The following is a 24,251-nucleotide window of genomic DNA, read 5'->3' on the forward strand; positions in this document are numbered from 1 at the left end:
TGAGAGGAATGTATTGTGGGGAACTATGACGATGGCCAGCAGACTGCCTCGTACACTTGAAGGATGCTGAGAGAGTAAATCTTGAAAGTTCTTACAAAAAAAAAAAAAAAAGTAATTACGTGAGGTGATGGATGTATGTAACTAATCTCATTGTGGAAATCATTTTGCATTACACACACACACACACACACACACACGCATCAGATCGTCACGTGGTACATCTTAAGCTTACACAACGTTAGATGTCAATTATCTCTCAATAAAGCTGGGGGGAAATATCTTTGAAGAGAGAGAGCGAAGTGTGTCCTGCTGGAAACCAAGAGAAGCGAACATCTCCAGACGACAGGTGTGGTCAGCCTGACCAAATGTTGCCAAGTGCCTTGACCAGCGCCTCTTTTCCTGAGTAACGTGGCCCCTATTCAAACAAGCTATTAAATCCCCTCAACTCTAAGATTCGCTTTTCTTTTTAGAATTCTGACATTGCGGAAATCAGGGTACCCCTCGCTACCAGCATTTGTCCCCACCACACACCAACCTTGCCAACAGATAAATAAATAAAGGGTCTTACTAAATCAATACAGCATCTTACAATCAATGGGGGGGGGTAGGTTGTCATGATAACAAGGGGAGGAAGGCTCCAGAAGAGAGGTGGTCCTCATCAAACATCAGGAGCGGGGGAAGGAATTTATAAGGGAAGGAGAAACATTTTTCGAGTTTAGCATGAGAGAGGACCAGAGCCTTATTCCTGAAAAGCAACAGGCCCTCCAGCTGGAAAAGAGGAAAAGCCAAATTTATTTCTGTTTACTTTGCACATCCCAAGAGCCCCCTCCCCCTCCCAAACATCACCGAAGAAAAGACAGTCTGACCAAATCCAGTGTTTTCTCAGAATTTGTAAAAAGCTTTTAACATATATAAGCACAGCAAATGTTTCCTGGTTATGAGTGTTTACAAAAACTGGGAGACATATTTTTTAAATGGGTAGGAGATACAGCACTTGGTTTTCTGAGATGATTCTTTCCAAAGTTTTGGCTCATCTCTGCTTGACCAAGCTACGTTGACTTGCTGGTGAGCTGGGTTTGCTCAAACCTCAAATCTGCTCTCTTTGAATAGAAGGTCCTCTGGGCTTTGAGCACCTGCAAAGAGGGCAGAGATGCAGGGAAATGGACTGGCTTTGTTTTGCTAATGTGTACTTGCCAGTGCTCACTATAAAATGGAGCTTTGTGAATGACACACTGATCTTGGGCTTTCCCTTCCTGCCTTCCTCCCTTCCTGTCTTCCTTTCTTCCTTTCTACCTTTTAATAGGTGTCAATAGGTCTCTTAATAGACCAATTCCAGCCAGAGGAACAGGAAATAGAGCCTAAACCTTTACCCTCTACAGAACCAGAAATATGGTGAAACCAAGATCAAGGGTGAAACCAGACTTGCCTTGCCCTTCTCTGGGATCCAAAGCCCCTCAAGGACATGTCCTTGGCAGTTTTCCATTCTTTTCTCTACTTCCAGGGGGCTGCATTTCCCTCCTTAGCTGGGAGGGGCACCTTTTGATCATTATCAAGCCCTCGGTCAGCAGCCGCTCTAGCTGGCCCCGGAGCTTCCCCTCCCCCCAGGGCCCATCTCTCCCTCTCCAGCCACACCAAGATCCTCTGGGAGACACGGGCTGTCCTAGGGAGCAGCTGTGAGGGACCCGCCACCCCAGGAACTGGCTGGGGCAGCTCAGTTTTCCCAGACAGCACATCGATGAGCACACCGAGGGCTGGGTCCCACAGCACCTTCCCACAAGGGCTCCCGGAGCCCGATCCTATCTGCCATCTCCCAGTGAAGCAATCCACATAATTAGCCACATTAATACCAGGGCTGTCTGAGGCCGCCTGTCTCAACGCAGGGCCTGGGCGCCTGCTGCAATGAACACTTTAATGATTATTCAGCGCCCTTCCAACCAGCTGAGTAGAAAAATGGGGTCTCACTTTGGAATGGCTGCCTAGCACCCTACTGTGCAGGACAGGTTTTTCTAGAAAGTTGACCCCTATGAGCCAGAAGAGCAGTATTTGGACATGGCAGCCAAAATCCTGAAACAACTCCAGGGATTCTGGACCTTGCTTTGGCTCTAGACATTTTTTCTTAACCAACATCTTTTGAGATTTTTTTATGGGCAAAGCCCTATAGGGGTTATTAAACTACTCTAAGGAAGGTCCTCTGGTCCAATTTCCTACTGTTCATAAAATAAGACCCATGTATCAGAAAATACTAATGGGGTGGGTGGGGAGCAGGGCTGATGTCTACACTGAGCAAGGAGGGAAACGCTGCCTCCGAAATTATCACTCTCCCCATTTTAAAGGCTCAGATTTGTTCAGCAGAACCAGGACCGGAATACTCTAAGAATACTCCATGTGGCCGGAAGTGATTTGCTTGACCTCTCTGAAACTTCAATCCTGATTAACCCAGGACTAGTTAGTCCTAAAACTAACTAATTATTCCGCCAGCTTCAGTACAGGTGGGTGTGCTTGCAGGGACCAGACGGCACCCAGGCTCACCTGGACTTTCCAGAACGATGCTGGTAATGGTGCCCACAGCCACTGGGCCCTGGGGATGAAGGGGGGGCTGGCTGGCTCTGCCCTGGGGACAGAGTGGGGGACACAGGCAATGAAGGACCCTGAAGGGAAGAAAAGGAGGAGGTAGAATTAGGTTTTATAGGGTCTAAGAAACAGGAAAGGCTCAGATGTGGAGAAACAGGCAGGGGAAGTTTAGGGAAGAGTAAGACAACGAAAGGGGCCCTCACACCTGTGGCTCTGCCTCTCCAAACTCCCAGAACCTTCCTTTCTAGAATTGTCCACTTCCTGGGAGATAAAGCTGCACTGCTCAGCTCTTGTGCTCAGCCGCTCACGGGGGCCCCAGGCGCGTTCCCGAGAGGATATCGGCCGTGGTTGTGGATGAGCGCGTGGATCGAGCTCAAGCCAGGAAAGACTCGCGGGATACCTTGTCATGGGTGTCTCATCCAGCTGTCCCCATCTCCCCTTGACTTTTCTCTTTCAAAGCCCATTCCAAATGCTACCCCTGGCATACCACCACCTGACCAGCCGCATGGGGCGGTGGCTCTGCGTTCAAATCCGGGCTCTACCGTGTAGGAGCCAAGCCCCTCAGTTTCCCAGACTGTAAAATGGGCAGTATCACAAAGGTTCATTGTGAGTCTTAAGTAAGTCCAGTACACGTACTGTCTCCAGAACAGCACCCAACACCTCGTGAGTACTGCATCAGTGTGAGCAGTGCCTAATTATTGCATGTGGTTTTCCTTTATTCCCTCCCCTGGGAATCACTGTGTTTCTGCACTGGCATAACACCTTTTCCAGGAGGTGCCAGAAAAGATGGGCTAAGTCATTGAGGAGACTTAAATTGGAAAGTCAGAGACAGCATGGCGTAGAGGTTCGTGGGTGGGTTCCGAGGTCCCACAGCCCGTGCGTGAATTCCAGACCTGGGAATTACAAAGCGTGGCTTTGGCAAGTGATCCAACCTCAGTTCCCTTCTCTGTAAAATGAAGATTAAAAGAGCTCCCACCCGAAAGGATTCCTCGGCAGATCAGCAAGACAAGGCACGAAGGCCTCACCAGAACACAGGGGCTGGGACCCAGGGAGGGCTGCCACTGCTCTCGCTCGCAGACACTTGCTCTCTGAAGGGTCAGCGTGTCCGGTTGGAGCTAAGGCTCAAAATGACGAAAGGGGCGGGTCTGGTGTCTTCGTCGGCTCCCCCTCCCACACCAAAACAAAACTTTCCTTCCCTTAGTCAGTTAGGTAGCTGTGGGAGGGGTAGCCTTAGTGCACAGAGGACAAAAGTCCTTGCTCTGCCAAGTACTATGTGTGTGGCCTTGGGCAGGTCACCGCATATCCCCAAACCACAGTTGCTGGTAAAACACCACACCAATTAAGTCATTCACATAATTAGACTACCTGGGCCTTCCCCAAAGGAAATAGCCAGAGAAGCTCCTTAAGCATGGGTCCCTACACAAACATTTATTGATCACTGGGCTGGATGCTGGAGATGCAGTGCTGGGGAGGGGGGGCTTCTAGAAGTTTCCAATCTCCTACAGGAGGCAGAGGCTCAGACAGAAAGCTCCACTAGAGGTGCTGAGAGGCTAATGTGCATTGAGTACTCAGGGCAGAAGGCACTAGGCAAAGAGCTGTTCAGACATGATCTCTTTCCACATTGCTACATCTCTCTATTGTAAGTACGGTTGCTATCCTAGCCATTTTACAGCTGCGGACACTGAGGCTCAGAGAGGTTACATACGGTACACAGAGTCACACAGCTAATCAACTGCTCCCAGAGAGGCGAGCACAGAGGAGGACCCTAGCAGGAGCAGAGGGTTTGTCAGGAGAGAAGACTTCCTGGAGGAGGTGGTGTCTGCATCTTGGAACATAAGGAGTCAGCAAAGGGGCAGATGTATAAAAAGAAGGGACAGCAAGGGCAAGAGCCAAGGAACAAAGAGACTGCGAACAATACAAAAGGAATATGACCATGTAAAGCAGGAAGATAGAGGTCAGGTGGCTAAAGGCTTTGCTGCCAAGCTAAGAACTGGGGGTTTTATATAGAAGGCAATGAGGGCCCATTGAAGGGTTCTAAACAAGAGAAAAACAGATCGGATTTATAATTCTAGAAGCTCTGCTCACCGGCTCCCATAAACATCCGGGCTTCCTCAGGCTCCCATCTCCAAGAGGAAGTCTGCAAAAGTCTAGGGGCACCTCTCAGACAGCAAAAGGCCCCTTTCCTTTAGGCCACCACAGCCAGCCCATTCCTTTGACTCCACACTACATACTGGCCCAGCTACTTTATCTCTCTGAACCACAATTTCTTCATCTGCATTGTAAAGTAACAGCAGCCCTGTGGTTGCACTCTTACGAGCAGGAACCTGGGATTGCATCTGTAAATGCCTACTCCAGCACCCAGCACAGCAGACACGCTCAATCAAGGAGCTGCCTTCCCTTCTCCTTTTCCTGAGAGGCATCCTTCTTGTTCCTACGCTGAAAATAAACAATCCACAGACATGTTCTTTGCCCCGATGACTGACGGATTGATCGGACCTTTATTATTTTCCATATGGACTAGTTTTGACTATTCATGAGCAACCCAGAAGGCCTGACATGTAGTGGTTTGGAATTTAGCTGAGGCCTGGCTGAGAACGGCAGAAGCAATAAAACTGGTAAGAGGAACAAATCTTTCAGCTAGTGAGAAAGTCTCACCATAATGACGTAGGTGGACACTGAGCTGCCAAAACCAAGGGGTCCCAGAATGCAATGGCTTAAACAACACTGAGGTTCTCTTTCATGAGACAGACCCCAGATGAGCCAGCCAGGTCATCAATGAGGCTCTGTTCCACGTGGTCCTTCCCACATCCATTTTCTCTACCATTCCCTAGACTAGAATATTACTGCTGTCTGCATGGTTGAAGTTGGGCCACCACCACGGCTGGGTCCCAGTTGTCAGAGCAAGGAAGAAGTTTGCCCGATGACTGAAGTCTCAGAGCTGCTAGGGGTACGGGCAGGAACTCGGGCACGTGGGCCAGCCCAATTGCTGCGAACAATGGGAATGTAGTCTAAGTGTCCACCCACAAGCCCACCTACAACTCACACAATAGAAAAAATAGAAGAATGGATTTTGATAACCAACTCACAGACAGCAACTGCATCACGGGCTGCCATCAACCATCTACAGGATACGAGACTTTGTCGTAAGTCACCATTGGTGTTTCTCAGATGCATTTTATTTACCCAACACAGGGGTTCACAGTTTGAGGGAACTGATGGGCCATTAGGCAGAGTATTCTCTCCACCTCAGCCACAGAGCTCACCACTCCCTATTTTCATAACGCTGGCCAAATTTGCATAGTTGTCTCATATTCTTGGCCACCGGCCTAGGGCCCTTGTTCTATAATATCACTTATAATAATAACTATTGAGGCTGGGAATATTATTGAGACATTATGCCTGAGATGCATACCAACCATCTTACCACTTACTACACTCTATTATGTGTCATATCTTTTTATTCCCATTTGCTTTCATTTCCTGTTCACCAAACCCATGCTCTTCTCTTCATCCTCAGCACACAGCTAGACTAAACTTTATTTCCCAGCTAGACTATAATTCCCAGCCTCTCCTGCAGTGAGGTACGGCCACGTGACTGAGTTCTCCGCGATGCAATATGAATGGAGGGGATACTGAGGCCGGACGCATAAAACCTCCATGCGCTCTTTAACTACGGGTTGAATAGATGGCTGAAATGAGACCCCAGATGACCACGCAAGCTACATACTTAAGACGGCAAAGCCACTGGAAGCCAGTGTCCCCAAATGACTGCAGGGAGCACAGCCACCGCGAACCTGGAATCACCTTAGACCGTTAGGTAACAGAAAACACCCTTCTTGACCCATGATACATGTGGGGTCTATTTGTTACAGCAGCTTGCCTACCCTAACCAACACACTCCATCTTACAAATAGAGCAACAGACACACTGAGAGGTCAAGACATCTGCTCAGTGTCGCAAAGATAATATGTGGGACTCAGGAATTCAAACCCACCAATTCCAAAGCCTGGGCTCAAAATTATTCTTATGACTTGTTTTTTAGGCAGGCTTATTGAGGTATTATCTACAGCAATACAGTTGATCCTTTTAAGAGTAAAGTTTCATGACTTTTGATGAATGCAGTCACGTACCCCTCTGCACAATCAAGATATGAATATTTCTATCATCCCCCAAAAGGTCGCCTGTGCTTTTTGGCAGTGAACCCCTGTGTCTCCCCTTCCCCCAGCCCTTGGCAACCACTGACCTGACTTCTGTCTCTATACTTTTGGGATCACATAGTATATGTATATGGCCTTTCAAGTCTGGCTTCTTTCACGAAGCATAATAATTTTTTTTTAAGGTGGTTTTTTTGGTGTTTTTGGGGGAAGGAGGGAGAGAAAGGGAGCATAAGCGGGGTAGGGGCAGAGAAAGAGAGAGAGAGAATACTTAAACAGACTCCATGCTGAGTGTGGAGGCTGACGCGGGGCTCGATCTCAGGACCCTGAGATCATGCATGACCTGAGCCAAAATTAAGAGTCGGACACTTAACCAACTGAGCCACCCAGGTGCTCCACTAAGCACAGCAATTATTAAGATTCACCCACACTGTTGCATATATCAGTATTTTATTCTTTTCTGGGTAGTATTCCAGTGCATGGAGGTACCACTATTTATTTGTCTGTTCACTAGCTGATGAACATCTGGGTTGTTTCCAGGTTGGGGCTATTACAAGTAAAGTTGTTATAAACATTCACATCCAGGTATATGTATGGACTTATATTTTCATTTCTCTAGGGAATGATGGGTCATACAGAAAGTATAGGTTGAACTTCACGAAAAACTGCAACCATTTTCCAAAGTGGTTTCCCATGTTTTCATGAAGATGACAACGGAAGTGAAAACGGAAACCCTTGTCTCTACCAAAAACTTAACCCAAGGCAAAGGCTTCGAAGAGTAGGAAGACAGTGTTGAAAGGTGTCCACGGCCACCAAAACAGTGAAGATGCACATGTCACCACTTTCAGCCCATTATGCTATGGCTCCAAAGGCAATACAAGTAATCTTACAAGAGCATCCCTAGGAGAAACAAGTCCGACCATTATGCCACCATCCAGGACTCCCAACCAGGAAATTGGCCACGATGATCAAGTCACACTGGTGTTCGTCATGGACATTGAGGCCAACAAGCACCAGATCAAACAGGCTGTGAAGGAGCTCTGCGACCTTGACTGGCCAAAGCCAGTACTCTAACCAGCCCTCATGGTGAGAAAGTGCGTATTTGATCTCTGACAACTAAATACTTTGGGTGTTGCCAAAGAATTGGGATCAGTTAAACAGAGCCCCGTTGGCTAATTCCAAATATAATAACTTTTTTTTTTTAACCATCTTAAAGAAAAGCAGTTATCCCACTTTGTCTTCCCCCCCGTAATGGGCATGAGTTCCAGTTGCTCCGAATCCTCACCAGTAGTTGGCATTATCAGTCTTTTTAATTTTAGCCATTCCAGTGGCTACATACTGGAATTTCACTGTGGTTTTCATTTCCATTTTTCTGATGGCTAATAATACCAAGCATCTTTTCACAGACTTACTGGCCATTCATATATATTCTTTGACAAAGTGTTTATAAAAAAATCTTTTGACCAATTCTTACTTAAATTGTTTCTCTTGCAAATATTTTCTCCCCACTTGTGGCTTGTCTTCTTACTTCCTTAACAGTGTCTTCCAAAAAGCACAAGTTTTCATTTTGATAAAGTAAAATTGATCATCTTTTTCTTTTGTGGGTTGAGTTTTTTTTATGCTGTCATTTTGTCTTTTAATGATTTAAAATTATGTTTATGCCTCACCTAGAGAGAGCTTTCTTTGCAGGATGACACTGGGAAGTAGATTTGCAGAAATCACTGGGTGATTTTAGAAGGTTACATTTACATATCAAAATTACTTTGTCGGTGGGGATGGGGGGTGTACTAGGTTTTCATTTGGCATGTTGTGACTTTTTGAAATCTTTGTTTATGAGAAGGGCCACCAAATGAGAAAGAAAAAAGTTAAGGCAATTTGAAAAGGCAGCTCAGAAGTTTTGTGAGCCCGAGACTATCTTGGCAGAAGCCCGATGCAAAAAATACCAGAGGAAGGAGTCTTGCCAAATGAGTAGGAGAATGTGACAGACAAGACCCATGGGCCTGGCACCAGCCACCTTAAACCTGTGGACAGGCCAACCCCCAAACCTGGGCTTGTCCAAGAGAAAACTATTCTACTGCTTAGCTGGACTCCTGCAAGGGCCCGTTTATTACCTCCCATATGGGGCAGACTCTAATAACCAAAGCATAAGGCTTCTTGTAAATGGCCCTTCCTTCCCCTGCAGTTATAACCAACGAGGTAATTCCGGAACAATCCGACTCCCAGCTTACCAGGAAGGGACGAGTGTAGATAGCATATTTTCCATGGCTTTCTCCGTGTCCCATTGGCCCCGGAGCTCACTGGTGCCAGCCCGAGGTATTTCAGGGCTGACAGAGCATGATATTACATGGCTGCTAACGTCCAAGCCTGCAACTGCTGACCCAGTCTAATTCGAGCCCATGTCCGTGCCTAGGGCTGGCATATGGGCCCATTCCGCAGCTCCGAGATGGCATAAAAGGTCACACGGTCTGGACTAATTGGATTTTTAGGCCATCTGTCCAAATCTGGATTTTTCAAGAAAGAGAGATACACCCAGGATCATGAGAAGAGTGCCTTCACTTTGGTGTCAGAATGCCTGAGCTTAAAGCCCCTGGTGCACCATGTCCCAGCTGTGTGACCGCGGGCAATTCGCTCCCCCTCTCTGGTCCTCTGTTTCCCCATCTATAAAACAGGGACTCATAAAATAACCTGACACATTGTGAGCTCTCAAGCAAGCACTTTCTTCTTCTTCCCCCGACAGACGGTCTGACAGCAAGTCTGTGAAATCAACCGCCGGGATTAACGTGGAAACGGACCTATTTCTCCACATCTGTGCATCTCAGCTTCCATATTGGTAAAGAATGCTTTGAAGCAAGAGACCTGGAGCTGGAAATACTGATCTAGGCAACGTCACCAAGTGGAAGTAGAAGCCACCATTCAGGTGGAGTGAGAAAAAAGAGTGGCCACAGTGGTCAGCCTAGTGGACACACCAGCATTCAAGGGTCAACTGGCGGACGGGAGACAACAGTTGAAGACCAGAGGGAGTGGCTAAAGCAACAGGGAGAGTATGGACACCACAAAGGGCACGAGGAAGAGAAGATCTAGCACATGCTCAGGACACTTGGCTTTTGGGGGGTCATGTATTTCAGGGCAAGTCATGGGACTGAAGGTGGTGGAAACATTGAGGTAGGCGGATGAGTGAGTTCAGAACATGGGGAGAGAAAAAGGACAACAGTTCAAAAGCCAAAGCCAATGGGGTCAAGTGATAATGTCAAGACGGGGAAGATCTTAGAATGTTAAAATGTTGCAGGAAAAGGGGAGACCAGAGAGTGACAGAAGGCCATCGGGAACCAGCAGTTTTGTTAGATCCACGTGTGGAAGCCAATGTCCAGGCCATCGTGGTGTTCGGTGCAATCCTTCCCAGGGGCTGTTGGATGAGCTGGCACAGCTTTGACTCATGAGTGATGGAGAGCAAGGTCAGGGCAGTAAACAGCTCTAGCAACCCTGTGACACAGTGCTGGCCCCGGGACTATCAGGCAATGCATGGATTCCTCCTGGAGTCCCAGTCTCTAGCAGTGTGCTCAGAGCAGGGGAACGGAAAGTGGGAGAATCACTACATTGGCCACATGATTCTTAGAGGACAGTGAGGCTGAAGTCCAGTCAGGAGGGGGGACACTATCTCAGTTCTCCCCTGGGATCTGTCAAATACCATGGGGGCCATTAGGGATGGCAGTGTTAGGAGGAGGAACAGAGAACCTGAGACTGGAGGCAAAAGCTCACTCCTCTGGGCTTCCGTGGCCATAGTGACTTTGACGAATATCTGTCTTGTCCTTTGCAAAGTGCTTTCACGGACAGTATCTGAATTTGGGAAAGAATTCGTCCCATGTGACAGAATTGAGAAGTAAGTTCTGAAAAATTCAGTGGCTTGTTCAAGGTCATGCAGCTGGGGATGGCAGGGCTGGGACCCAGCCCCCTATTTCTGGGATTCATGGTCAAACTTCATCTCCCCACCCAGGGAACTTCTGAAATCAACCCAAGCAAACACACTTCTTAAGCACCCTTGTGTCCTAGGCGCCATGCTAAGGCATGAAGGACGAATTTTGTGAGGGGTAGTGGAGTTAGCTGTCTGCCCAACACCCACCCCACATTCCTTTATTGCTACAGAACTGTGATTTCACTTGGGGGAACAATGTACCTTTGGACTAACCCAGACGTGACAATCCTGCTCCCCAGTGTCCTCACAACTTCAGGGTCGTAACATGACCCTGTTCTGGCCAATGAGCTGTAAGGAGAAATCTGCCAGGTGCGGGTTTCTGGGAGGATTCTGCTTTCTTGATAAAAAGGGACAGACTCAGCTATCTCTCCTGGTCCTGCTTCTCTATGCTCCTTCCCCTGCCTTGCTTGTGACCTGGGACCTGGGGATTCACTTGTGACCCAAGGCCTGGGGACGGTGACCTTGCATTCTACAATCATGAGTCTACAGCACCAGGATATGGAAGATGAAAAAGACAAAAAGCTCACATCTCTGGCAGCACCGTGGAGCAACCGAACTAATACCAGCATCCACCCACCTCCAGACTTCTAGCCGCGTAAGGAAAAAAAAAATCTATTTGCCCCAGCCATTGATATTAGACTTTTTATTGCATGCAGATAAATACATAAATACATGGTTAATTCCTAATTGACAAACAGGCCCACTCCAGGGAGGAGGCAAGTCCTGCAGCCAAAAATCAATAATCCAATTCAGTTATACATTCATTTGTGTGTTTACTGATTCCTAGCTATGATGGTTAATTTTAAGTGTCCGCTTGATTGGGCCACAGATATTTGGTCAAACATTATTCTGGTTGTTTCTGTAAGGATGTTTTCAGATGAAATTAACTTGTAAAAAAGTAAAACAGATTGCTCTCCCTAATGTGGTGGGCCTTATCCAATCAGTTGAAAGCCTGAACGGAACAAAACACAGATCATCAACCTAATAAAAGGAAATTCCTCCTGCTTGACTGCCTTTGATCGGGGACATCAACTTTTTTTCCTGCTTTCAAACTCAAACTGAAACATCAGCTCTTTTTGGGTCTCGAGCCTGCCAGGCTTTGGACAGGCACCACACCATCAACTCTCCTGGTTCTCAAGCCTTCAGACTCAGACTGGAGCTACAATCTTCAGCTTTCCTGGGTCTCCAGATTTCCAACTACAGAACTGGGAACTTGTCAGCCTTCATAATCATGTAAGCCAACTCCAATAAGTAAAGGATATGTAGATAGATGATACATACATACATACATAGATCCTATTGGTTCTGTTTCTCTGGTGAAGCCTGGTTAATACAGTTGCCTTCTTTTTCCTACACACAAACTGTATATAAATGGTGAGAGCAGCTATATTCATATTAGCCCAGAAATGGAAATAACTCATATGTCCATCTATGGAGGATAGAGAAACAAATTATGATCTATCTATACAATGAAATTCTACTAAGCAGTAAAAAGGAGCCACTGCTGGTATACACAAGAACATGGATAAATCTCAAAATATTATGCCCTGCGAACAAAGCCAGACACAAAAGACCACTTATTGCAAGGTTCCATTTATATGGAACTGTAGAAAAAGGTGAATCTGTTATATAGTGGCTGAGAACATAGCAGTGGTAGCTGGGACCAGGTATAAGAACATTGGGGTGTGGGGCGCCTCGGTGGCACAGTCATTAAGCGTCTGCCTTCGGCTCAGGGCGTGATCCCGGCGTTCCAGGATCGAGCCCCACATCAGGCTCCTCCACTGGGAGCCTGCTTCTTCCTCTCCCACTCCCCCTGCTTGTGTTCCCTCTCTCGCTGGCTGTCTCTCTGTCACATAAATAAATAAAATCTTAAAAAAAAAAAAAAAGAGGAACATTGGGGTGACAGAAATGTGTTCCATATCATCATTATGGTGGTAGTTACATGGGTGTATAATTTGTGAAACTCATCAAACTATATACTTAAAATGGATGCATTGTACTTAGGTAAATTTCACCTAATAAAAATTGAAAATTCAGGGGCACCTGGGTGGCTCATTCAGTTAGGCATCTGCCCTCAGCTCAGGTCATGATCCCAGGGTTCTGGGATCGAGCCCCGCATTGGGCTCCCTGCTCAGCGGGGAGTCTGCTTCTCCCTCTCCCTCCGCCACTCCTCACCCCTGCTTGTGCTCTCTCTCTCTCTCTCTCTCTCAAATAAATAAATCAAATCTTTTAAAAAATTGAAAATGCAAAAAAATATATTTTTATTTTGAAGTGGGTCACATAGGTGGATATAATCTAAATATATATAAAGAAGGAGATGGAGGAAAGAGCGGCTGAACATGAGATAAAGCCAGGAGAAAGTCAACTCGCAAAGCCCACACTGATCACTTGATTGCTGGATGCTGCAAATTGGGGCTGAGCATCCCAGAAGCCAAAGCAAAAAAAGAAAAAGAAATGTTGACAAGCTTTCATATGTCCACCAGAGAACATCACAGTGCTCATAAAATAAAGTTGCATCGCAGAGATATGGTGGCTTGGAAGTATTATGGGAACACAGAGAAGGAAATGACTAATTCTGTTTGGGAAAACCAGGAAATGCTACAGAGATGAGGGCAGGGAAAAGAAAGAGCTAATGCTGGCTGTGTGGGGAGTGTGGATGTGCGAGGAGGGGGATTGGGCTCCTGGAGGGGAAACAATCAGCTTAACTCATTTCCTAGATGCCCTTCAACTCCAAAGAGGTCGTGGTCTCAGGAAGCAGGAAGAAGGCTGGGCCGGAGCCTGCGTCTCTGCGGGGCGGCGGGAAGGAACACTTGCCCCAGAGCCAGGAGAGGCATGTTGTTTCTTTACCTACCAGTTCGCCACGATCCAGCCAGACGAGGGCCAGACCCCAGCTGGACCTTTTCTGGAAGGTCTTTGCCCGGTCAGCGCGACCCCTTTCGCGGCTGGATTGAGGGGCGGCGGGGGTCCCCAGATTGCATGGCGCTCCTGGGGAGGAGGGGATTACTAGCCCACACGGAGCACTTGGGTCTCTTAGCCACCACTCTGGCACGACTGTGCTCAATTATCAGCTGCGGGGCGTCCCTGCCCACACGGATGACCTCTCCTCCCAGCTGCGTTCCGCAGTCCGAGTCATGCCTGATTATCACCAGCTAATGAGAATTCCTGGCCTTGGTCAACTGCCCACACTCAGGAATTTGCTATTCATGAGAAATGTCAACTTTACGAAAACGAGTCCTGTGTGTCAGCTCTTTTTCCCACATTCAGGGTTTACAGCTGACAGGACTTTGTTTCACATGATTTGCTGATGGGGAAGAGGCCGTAATCCAGGAAACTGCTCTGACAAATCATCCCTGGGCCAGCATTCTGGAACATTCTTTTTATTTGTCCCCTTAGAAACCATCTGGAAAGGGAAACCTTGGCATTTAAACAAGGCTAGAGTGGAAGACGGGATGCCTAAAGGGAGAGGAGAGCTGTACTAGGAGGACCCCCGCCCCAGGTCACTGTCTGTACACACAGAACGGCTCCCGCACTGAGAGGAAAGCTAAGACCTCCATGCAAATCCCAGCGCCTGGCAGAGACGAGAGCCATTACTCGGGACGAGAACGTTCCACACCGTGACCTTACTTCTCATTCATTCATAGGTTTGAAACTACAAAGTCATTGCTACTGAAGACGACAATCTGCTTTCTGGCTCTGGGTAGATAAATCGGGACAATAGCCACAAAGCGCCAGCCCCTCAGAGAGCACACCTGTTCAGCCTCTGGCCACATGACTCTCTTTTTCCTCTAATCTGACTTCCGCGCTAACAGAGAACTAATTTCATAAATGATAACAAGTGCCACCCTGTAGACCTCCCACAGGGCCTGTCCAGAGGACGCATGTTCTAGGCCACGAGGCTGGGAAGGGTTACCTCCCCAGGGGGAAGCCTTCCTTAAATGCAGAGCTCCTGGATTGTAGGACATTGGACATGATAATTCTGGATGGGGCAAAGCACAGGAAATACTAAAGCTGTACAAACAGAGGGAACAGGAGGGCTGGGCTCCCACCGGCCCCTACCCCGCCTCCACCCCCAAGCAGTGCCAGCTCCCCCGAGGGCCCATCCGGCCCATGCGAGTTTCCAAAGAACAGAGATACCATAGTCAACTACATCCTGACGACTGTGTGTGTACGGCCCCTCACGGTTTCCAAGGGCTCTCCACCAAGCTTCCCACGGCCCAACAGAGGAAGGTCCAATGGCTTTGCTGAGATTGGGAAACCCAGGCCCAGAAAAAGGCCCCACGTCCCACAGGTAGTCAAGGGGAAAAGAGCCAAGTGGCCAGCAGCTGGGGCTTTGCAGTCAGAGGAATCTCTCCGAAATCTTAGCCAGCTGCCTTCAGCTCACTCGCTCGCTCGCTGGAGCTCGCTTCCTCCTCTGCGGTACGGAGTACCCTCCAGGAACAGGGTCCCAGGGCCAGCCTGCCAGGCTTCACAGTTCAACCACTTGCCAGTTGAATGACTGTGGGCAGGTCCTTTAATCCCTCTGTGCCTTCCTACCTCGTCTGTAAACTGGGAAGGATATTGGTACGCACTGCACACGTGACATGGGAACTCACCCACGCACGCAGAGAGAAAGACGCCAGATGTAAAGGGCCACACTGCGTGACTCATTTATTCGATGTTCGAAAACGGGCCAGCTGCTTCATGAATATGGGGTTTCCTTGTGGGGTGCTGAAAATGCTTTGGAACTAGACAGAGGTGATGGTTGCATAACATTGAGACTGTACTAAATCCCACTGCATTGTTTATTTTGAAATGAATAATTGGGGGGAGGGTGCCTGGCTGGCTCAGTCTGTAGAGCTTGCAACTCTTGATCTCAGGGTCGTGAGTTCGAGCCCCACACTGGGTGTAGAGATTACTTAAAAATAAAATCTTTGAAAATAAATAAACAAATACATAAAATGGTTAATTTTGTTATGTGAATCTCACCTTAGTAAAATTTTATCAATTTACTTACTTACTTATTTATTCAATGGGCCAAAATCACCCAACAAGCTAGAAGCCGAAAGAGTGGTTACTTGAGGTTGGGAAAAGATGGTAATAACTGGAAAGGGGCACAAGGGAGCTGTCCGGGAGATGCTCTGTATCTTAATCTAGGTGGTGGGTGGTCACATGAGTAAAAATTAATCGAGTTCCATGCCTGAGATTTACTCACTTAGAGGGTTGTCATGATCATGAAATGAGGTAATCCATGGCAAGCTCTTTAAATCAGTCCTGGCACGTAGGTGCTCAAAATTCTTTTTTTTTTTTAAAGATTTATTTATTTATTTTGAGAGCGAGTATGTGTGTGTGTGTGTGTGTATGTGTGTGTGTGTGTGTGTGTGTATGTGTGTGTGCATGAGCAGGGAGAGGGGCAGAGGGAGAGAGAATCCTCAAGCAGACTCCCCACTGGTGTGGAGCCCAACGCGGGGACCCCGGGATCATGACTTGAGCCGAAATCCAGAGTCAGACGCTTAACTAACTGCCACCCAGGCGCCCCGATGCTTCATAGTCTTTCTGTATGAGAAGGTGGGTGTTAGCTGAGCCTCCTGTGGTGATCATTTCACAGTATATGTAAGTTAAACTACTGTGCTCTATGCCTGAAACTTGTGCAGTGATTTAAGTAAAGTATTTCTCAATAAAACTGGAAAAAAATAAAAATAAGTAAAATAAAATAAGAATATGATCATTATTTCAAAAAATAAATGGTCAATAATTAGTAACAATCGTTAGGATGATTATTTTCTCATATGTTTGGAGGACTGAATGAGATAACGCACATAAGACATTTAGTATAGGAGCTGGCTTTTCATACACATCCCCCAAATAGAAGCAATTTTCATGCATATTAAACTGGACCCAAATCTTCTGGCTCAAGATTCAGAGCACTTTGCAAAGCACCATCCTGCCCACTCAAGAGGTTGGTTTGACATAAGCTTTGGGGAAAAGAGCCAAGGATTTAAGGATTAGAGGTTGGTAAAACATAGCAGAGCCTCCGGATAAGCTGGGTTACCTCCCACAGGCCGCCTGGGTACAGAGCAAACCATTTACCCTCACACAGGCAGAATTTGAAAGGGAAAAGTCACCTCTGGGGAAAGACTGTCCTTGCTAAATCCTGCTGACAGGTGGAACCCACTTGGCTCATTAATATGCTCCTTTCTTTTTTAAGATTTTATTTATTTATTTGAGTGATGGAGAGAACTCGGGCACGGGGAGGGGCAGAGGGAGAGGGAGAAGCAGACTCCCCGCTGAGCAGGGAGCCCAACCTGGGGCTCGATCCCAGGGCATCAGGATCATGATCTGAGCTGAAGTCAGATGCCCAACCGACTGAGCCACCCAGGCGTCCCTAATACGCTCTTTTGATTGACATCCTACATTGCCCAATTGCATTTGATTGGCAAGCTTCATGCAAATCCAAAAGAATGGGCTCCTCCCCGTTGGGCCACACTGTCCCAGGGACATACATACTCACTTCCCTGGATATGAGGTGTGACAGCTTTCACTCAATTGTGTGTGTCTCCTTCCAAACCCCAGCTCCTTGCAGGCAGCAGCCCTGTGCCCACCACCTTTTCAGCCCAAGCTTAGCTCCCAGAACATCACAGAGAATTAATACCTATGTGAGGACTGGAGGGAGAGTGGGAGGGGCTCCCTGATGGGGCAGACCCTTGAGAACAGAATATTTCCCTACCTCTGACGCTGAGAAGATCTGTTCAGGAAGGAAACACTGAAGCAGAAAGAGGCCAGCACAAGCTTCCTGGCTCATTCTGAGTCCATTTAATTCCGTTTAGAAAGGATTATCAAGGTCCAGAAATTGCAGTAACTGTTGGCTTGGGGTTAGAGGGGAGAACGTAGTTAGGTGCAGAAACCATGGTTCTATGATGTTTTTTGTTTCCAGCATGGGTTCAGGTCTCACCGCTTATCAGCATGGTGCCTTTGCAAGCATACAATGCCAACCACAACACATTTTCATCTAGACTAACTGAATTTAGATCTTAAAAATAAATGCAACTCTTTACCTCCTGGGTCTTCCTCCCCAGAGCCCATACCTCCAGACTAATGATGAAAGAAGCATCAGACAAATCCCACCTGAGGAATATTCTATAAAATACCTGCCCAGTACTCCTCAAGACTGTCAAGGTCATCCAAAACAAAGTCCAAGAAACTATCACAGCCAAGAAGAGCCTAAGGAGCCACAACACAAAATGTAATGTACTATTCTAGATGGAATCCGGGAATGATAAGAGGGCATTAGACAAAAAACAAGGAGATTTAAATAACATGTGAATTCTAGTTATTAATAATATATCAATATTGGTTCATTAATTGTAAAAAAAGAAAAAGAAAAAGAAACAAGTACCATTCTAATATAAGACAATACTAGGGAAAACTGGTTGCTCGGTATATGGGAACTCTACTATCTTTGCAATTTTTTTGCAACTCTAAAACTATTCTAAAAAATAAAGGTTATTTTAATTTTTTTACAAAAACCATTGCAGAACATTCTTCAAAATGTCAACAACCTTGTCCCACTCACCACCCCCTCCAAAATGTACCACTTAAGGTTAAAGACAGCTGGGAGGGGTTTAGGGAAATGATCAATGCCCGAGCCACCTTCCATTTCATTATTTCAAGAATCAAAATGATTCTAAAATTTTTAGCGGCAAACTAACAATTTGCCTATTTCAGGTATCCAGACTGGACAATTTAATCATGTAAAAAATCTATTGCTATTTTATTGCATGCCAAGCATCGAGAAATATCCAAGAGAGAGACAAACAGGGTCCCTTCCCTCCTGGGGCTTATAGCTACAGCCTAGGATGCATGGTAGACAAGTGAGCCAATACAGGGATGAGGGTGTGACAGTGAAGGAGAACTTCTGCTCCGGGTTTGCTCCAAGTGCAGGGGTGGGTAGTCAGGAGCCAATCGCACCCTTTGGCTCCACCTCTTTTTGGACCAAAAAGACGGTTAACTGAGGTTTGATACAGCCTGTGGCATTCAGGTTCTTCCAGCCCTAGTGATTTGGGGCCTGGATCTCATCCTGAAGGCAGGAGAAGATTTCTTATGGAGGTTCCATTGCTTCGACAAGTCATTAAGAACTCTTCATCAGAAAAATTTGTCTTGAGTAACTAGGGAGTACCTGCTGCCCTGCTAGAAGATGCTTCTATTGTGAGAAAAGACCCAGGGAGCTCAGAGTTTAGCATCAGACATAAACCAGAAAACAGACCGTGAAAATTCGGGGTGGGGAGTGCTAAAATAGAGAGCGGAGACCCGCAAGGCATCCCAGAGCCTGATCCCCTGAGTGGAGGCTTCTTTAAAAATCACCTCTATTGAGAAATCATTTCCATCCGTCAAATGCATCTGTTCTAAGTCCGACAACTGTGTATACCTGTGTAACCACCACCACCATCGTGATGTAGAATATTCCCATCACCTTAACGATTTCCTTAGTATGTCTTTATACTCAATCCCTGCCCTCCTCACTCCCAAACACTGGAAACCACTGATCAGATTTCTGTTTCTATACCTTTGCCTTTCCTAGAACTTTCCGGAATCATACAGTATGCAGTCTTTCCTTTCTGGCTTCTTTCATTTAGCCTAACGTGTCTGAGATCATCCATGTTGTTGGGTGTGTCAGTGCATTCCTGTTTACTGTGGGACGGTATTCTATCGGGAGGGTATACCACAGCTGGTTTATCCATCCACCAGTTGATGGGCACTTGGACTGTTTCCAGTTGGGGGCTATTGTGAATAAAGCTGCTATTCAGCTCAGTCTTAAAGGACAGTGGAGGTTAGTCAGTCAGGGAAGAATGTTCTAGAAGGGGACATCAGCAAAGGGAGGATGAGGAAGATGAGGCTGGAGAGACAGAAGGAACAGCAAGGCACCAGGGCTAAGGGAAGGCGATGGTAAGACATAGAAAGATTTTCAGCAGGAGGATCAGATTGGAGTCTGACAATGACCTCCTGAGGGTTGGAACTGGTTGTTGGTGATGCCTGCCAGACATCCAGGTAGGGAGATTTAATGAGAAGTGGGAAAAGAGCTGTGCTAAATTAACAGTTGGTATATAATGGGTGAAGCCATGGGTGTTGGTGAGATCAAGCAGGCAAAGCACATAGAGTGAGGAGTCATTGGGTGCTCATCTGTCTCTCCCACGAGCATGGGAACCAAGCTGAGCATAGTGCAGTGGTTAAGAGCATGAACTCTGGATCCAGACTTTTGGGCTTCAAATGCCGACTCTGTGACATGGGGCAAGTCACTTGGTCTGTTTCCTTATCCATAAAGTGGATTATAATAGACCTATCATAGGGTTGATATAAGGGTTAACTGAGCTTATTCATTCCTAGCTCTGGAACATCATCAGACACCGGCACATAAAAAGTGCTACGTAAGGTTCAGCTACTATTAATACAAAAAATCCAGAAAGTAAGTATCAGACAGACCTAAATTTGAATGCCATGCTCCATTCATGGCAAGCTGAAAGACACTGAGAAATGTCACATCTTGGGGTGCCCGGGTGGCTCAGTCAGTTAAGTGTCTGCCTTCAGCTCAGGTCATGATCCCAGGGTTCTGGGATCTAGCCCTACATCAGGCTCTCTGCTCAGCAGGGAGTCTGCTTCTCCCTCTGCCCCCCCGAGCTCATGCTCGCTCTCTCTTGCTCTCTTTCTCTATCTCAAATAAATAATTTTTTAAAAAAGAAAAGAAATTTAATATCTCTGAGCTGAAAGTCCCTTACCTGAAAAATGAGGATAATAACTGTTACCTCGTTAAGAGGGAACTGATTGGAAGGAGTAAATGAGTACAAGATGAAAAGTAGAAACCACCAGAGACCTCTCCCTCCAGGGTTCATCTTTGTTTCCTCCTCCCCTCCTCTATGTTCCCATGGAACACTATTCATGTCCTTTCAAGCACTTTCCTCACCACTAGGACAAACTGCTTGCTGATGTATTAGTCAGGATGGACGAGGTTACGCTACAGTAACAAATAGCCCAAATTCTCAGTTGCTTACAACAGCACAGGCTTATTTCTCATCCTAGCCTATGTGTCTAGCACAGATTGGTTGCTTCTCTGTTCAACTTCGCTCTGGAACCCAACTGGATAGTGGCAGCCAGTTTGGGCAATATTGCTGGTTGTGATAAGAGAGGGAAGCGAAAAATCTGTTTAAAAAGGTGTTGACAGCTTCTACCCAGAAGTAATACACATCCATTCTTTTCCCATTTCATTGTTCAAAACAAGTTAAATGACTGCATGGGGGTTGACCATGACGACAATGTGCCATCTTCCTAAAAGAGGGACAATAGTACTTGATCACAAAGGGGCTGCATCTGCCACTCAGCTGGGAGCATCTGGAAGGAAGCACTGAGCACGAGTCACAGCTATACTCTCTTGCTTGGCATCAGGCCCCTGAGGTTTGATGAATGAAGCAAGACTGAGCGTTCTTTAATCTGCCCTGGAGCACATAGGTTTACTTGGCCCCAAGATGGAAAGTCCTCCTGTAGTCACTGCTCCTATAGAAAAGTGAATGAGCCTGCTATCATCAAAGGAAAAGTCTCCTTTCCAAGTCACCAGAAGGCGGTGTGTCTGCTGGCGGGTAAGGAAACTCCCACAGGTGCCTGCTGCTTCCCAGGGGACCGAACACCTTTCGTATGTGGGCACAAGAACACTAATTCAGCAAGTGCTCCACAAGCATTGTTGCATTGGATCTTCCAAACATGCCTGGGAACCATATGAGGCAGGCAGGTAGCAGCATCCCCCCAGTGGGCAGATGGGGCCATTGAGACCGTGGAAATCCTTGTGCATTGCTGGTAAAAATACAAAACAGTGTAGCCACTGTGGAGAACAGGATGGTGGTTCTTCCAAAAACTAAACATACAATGACTATATGATCCAGCAATTCCACGTCAGGGTAAATATCCAAAAGAGGTGGAAGCAGGGACTCAAACCAGTATTTACACACCAGTGTGCATAGCCGCATTATTCACAATAGCCAAAAGGTAGACGCAACCCAAGTGTTCCTTGACAGATGAATGGAGAAACAAAATGTGGTTTATACCTACAATGGGGTATTTATTCAGTCTTAGGATGGAAGGAAATCCTGTCACCTGCTACCACGGGGAAGAGCCTGAAGACATCATGCTGAGTGAAATAAACGAGCCACAAAAAGACAAATACTGCACGATCCCACTTCTATGAGGTACCCGGTGTAGCCCAATTCACAGAGACAGAAGGCAGAATGGTGGCTCCCAGCAGCTGGGGGAGGGGGGAATGGAAAGTTGGTGCTTAAAGGGTACAGAGTTTCAGTTTGGGAAGATGAAAAATATTCTGGAGCTAGACGGTGGTGATGGTTGTGCGACAGTGGGAATAGAGTTAATGCCCCTGAAATGTACGCTTAAAAAATGGTTACGATGGTAAATTTTATGTCATGTATATTTTACCACAATGATAGTAATAATGAAAGGACAGAGTCAAGTAACTTGCCCAAGGGCACACAGGCAGGAAAAGGAAGACTTGGGGCTTAGGAATTGGAGGCCAGAGCGTATCTTCCAATATCACATGGCTTAGCACTGTCCCAGGCTCCGTCTCTGTGCCAAACTGCGTATCCTGCCTCCCTCAGTTCCCTCAGCACCTGATTATGGGATAACTCCCTTACCTAGACCTAGTCCTGGTAGCTAGAACATAGTGTCCTATGTCACTGATTCACTCATTCGTTCATTCATTCATTCCTTCATTCATTCCTTTGGCAAACAGTATTGGAACACTGGCTATGCATCAGGCTTTCCCTATGCTCTAGGTGTCGGGGATGAACAGAGCCTAGTCCTAGCTCTCCAGGCCAGACACTGTCTGTGCACAAAGTCCTGGAAAATAGGGGTCAGCAGGAAGATACAGAAATGCAGAGGAGGAGGCTCTTGACTCTGCTGGAGACATCAGGGAAGGCTTTCAAGGGGAGAAGACATTTGATCTGAGCCTTGGAACAGAAGCAGGAGTTTTCCAGGAGGAGAAGGAGAAACATATTCCATATGGAGGGAGCAGTGGGTACAAAGTCACAGCGACAAGACAGAACAGATGGCTGAGGAATCCCAAGTCATTGAGGCCAAGACAGATACTGGGGAAGTTGAGAAGTTTGCAGGGACCACATCACATCACGGAGGACCTGCTATGTCAGAATAAAGAGTCTCACTTTCTTCTTATGGGCAGTGGGGAGCCACTGCCGGGTTAAACAAGGGAATGGCATGATCAGAGTTGCATTTTAGAAAAACTATATAGAACAGCTTATAGGGAGTCCAGGCCAGAGGCAGGGAGCACAACAACAACATTGGCAAGAAAGGCCTGAACCAGAAGATGGCAATGGCGATGAAGAGATGTAGCCAACTGGGATGTCAGCGCCACAGGACGGAGCTTCTTCTGTGGTTCACTGCTCTGTGCTCATTCCCTGGCACACAGCGGGTTCTTATAACCATTGACTGAGTGACCGATAAACATTTGTTGAATGGCTAACACCAGAGACAACTCAGATGCACAGGAAGCAGGACTTTGAGTGAGTGGATGGACATGGAACGAGTGAGGAATTACGGAAAAGCAGACTTTAGAATGACCCCCAGGGTTTCGAGCTGAGCAACCAACTAGGCTGAAGGCCGTGTCTCGTCAAGACGGGAATGTGGAAGTGAGAGCAGTGTTAGGCTGGACAATGATGCTTGCAGCTTGGGGCTCTCCACGTCTCGGGTGCAACGGTTGATCGTCCAGGTGGAGGTGACAGGCACCCGGACGGCACTGGACTTACAGATCAGAGTTGGGAGGCGAGATCTGGGCTGGAGAGATGCATTTCATCTGGGAACAGTAGCCTTTACCATTGGGGCCAAATTTCCTTTTCAAACTAGGGGGGGCGTAGTAGGGACTCTGCTAGCATCCTCCCCCTGGAAAAATCCCAGAGGAGGCAGTACACACCAGCCCTTGTGGATTCGGCCTCTCGGCCTCTGGCCACACTCTTTCCTCCTCAAAGCAGGAGCCATGCTTGGCTTCTTCCTTCCATCCTTCCATCTGCTTGGCCTCCAGAATGCCCCCACACCTTTCCTCTGTCCTGGAGCTGCCTCCTGCCAGCCCAGCCCTCAGAGGTCTGACCTCCAGGTCCTAGATTCCTGTGGCATTTGCATGGACACCCACACTGTGCCCTTTCACGCGATAGTGGTGTTCCTTTGGGTTTGGGCATGCGTCACAGCTCATCCGTCTCCCACTGAGTGCCTACTGCACGCGAGGCAAGAGGCTGTGGCAGGGCTGTCTACTGCCCCACTGCCCTCAGGGGTAAGGACTGCAGCCCCCAACCCATCTCCCACCTATAATCTTGCCTCCTCCCCAAATCAATCTAGTGCATCTCCAGCCCATCTGCCAAAGTCATGTGCCTGAACACAGGTCTGCTGACATCCCTCCCCTACCCGAAAACTTCCTAGAGTTCAGCAAGGCCACAGGACAAAAGCCAGACTCCTTGGCCTGGCCTATGAACATTCCTTGAGCTAGCCCCAACCTATGCTTTCAGTCTGACTCTCTGCTCTGC

At 47.2% G+C, this 24,251-nt stretch overlaps 2 long non-coding RNA genes across 2 annotated transcripts in view; both read right to left on the minus strand.

The window, feature by feature from the left end:
* The window catches only part of LOC123797706 (uncharacterized), a 162,077-nt gene that overhangs the window by 130,296 nt on the left and 7,530 nt on the right, over nucleotides 1-24,251 (minus strand). The gene's annotated exons all lie outside the window — the stretch shown is intronic.
* Nucleotides 717-9,109, minus strand: LOC148109419 (uncharacterized). The gene is made up of 3 exons (XR_015725708.1): nucleotides 8,954-9,109; nucleotides 2,530-2,648; nucleotides 717-1,133 (listed from the first exon to the last, which is right to left on the minus strand). It is a non-coding gene; the product is annotated as an uncharacterized LOC148109419 (long non-coding RNA).

Source organism: Ursus americanus, chromosome 9, assembly GCF_024610735.1.
Source record: "Ursus americanus isolate L20-20 chromosome 9, mUrsAme1.1.p, whole genome shotgun sequence".
Taxonomy (NCBI): Eukaryota; Metazoa; Chordata; class Mammalia; order Carnivora; family Ursidae; genus Ursus; species Ursus americanus.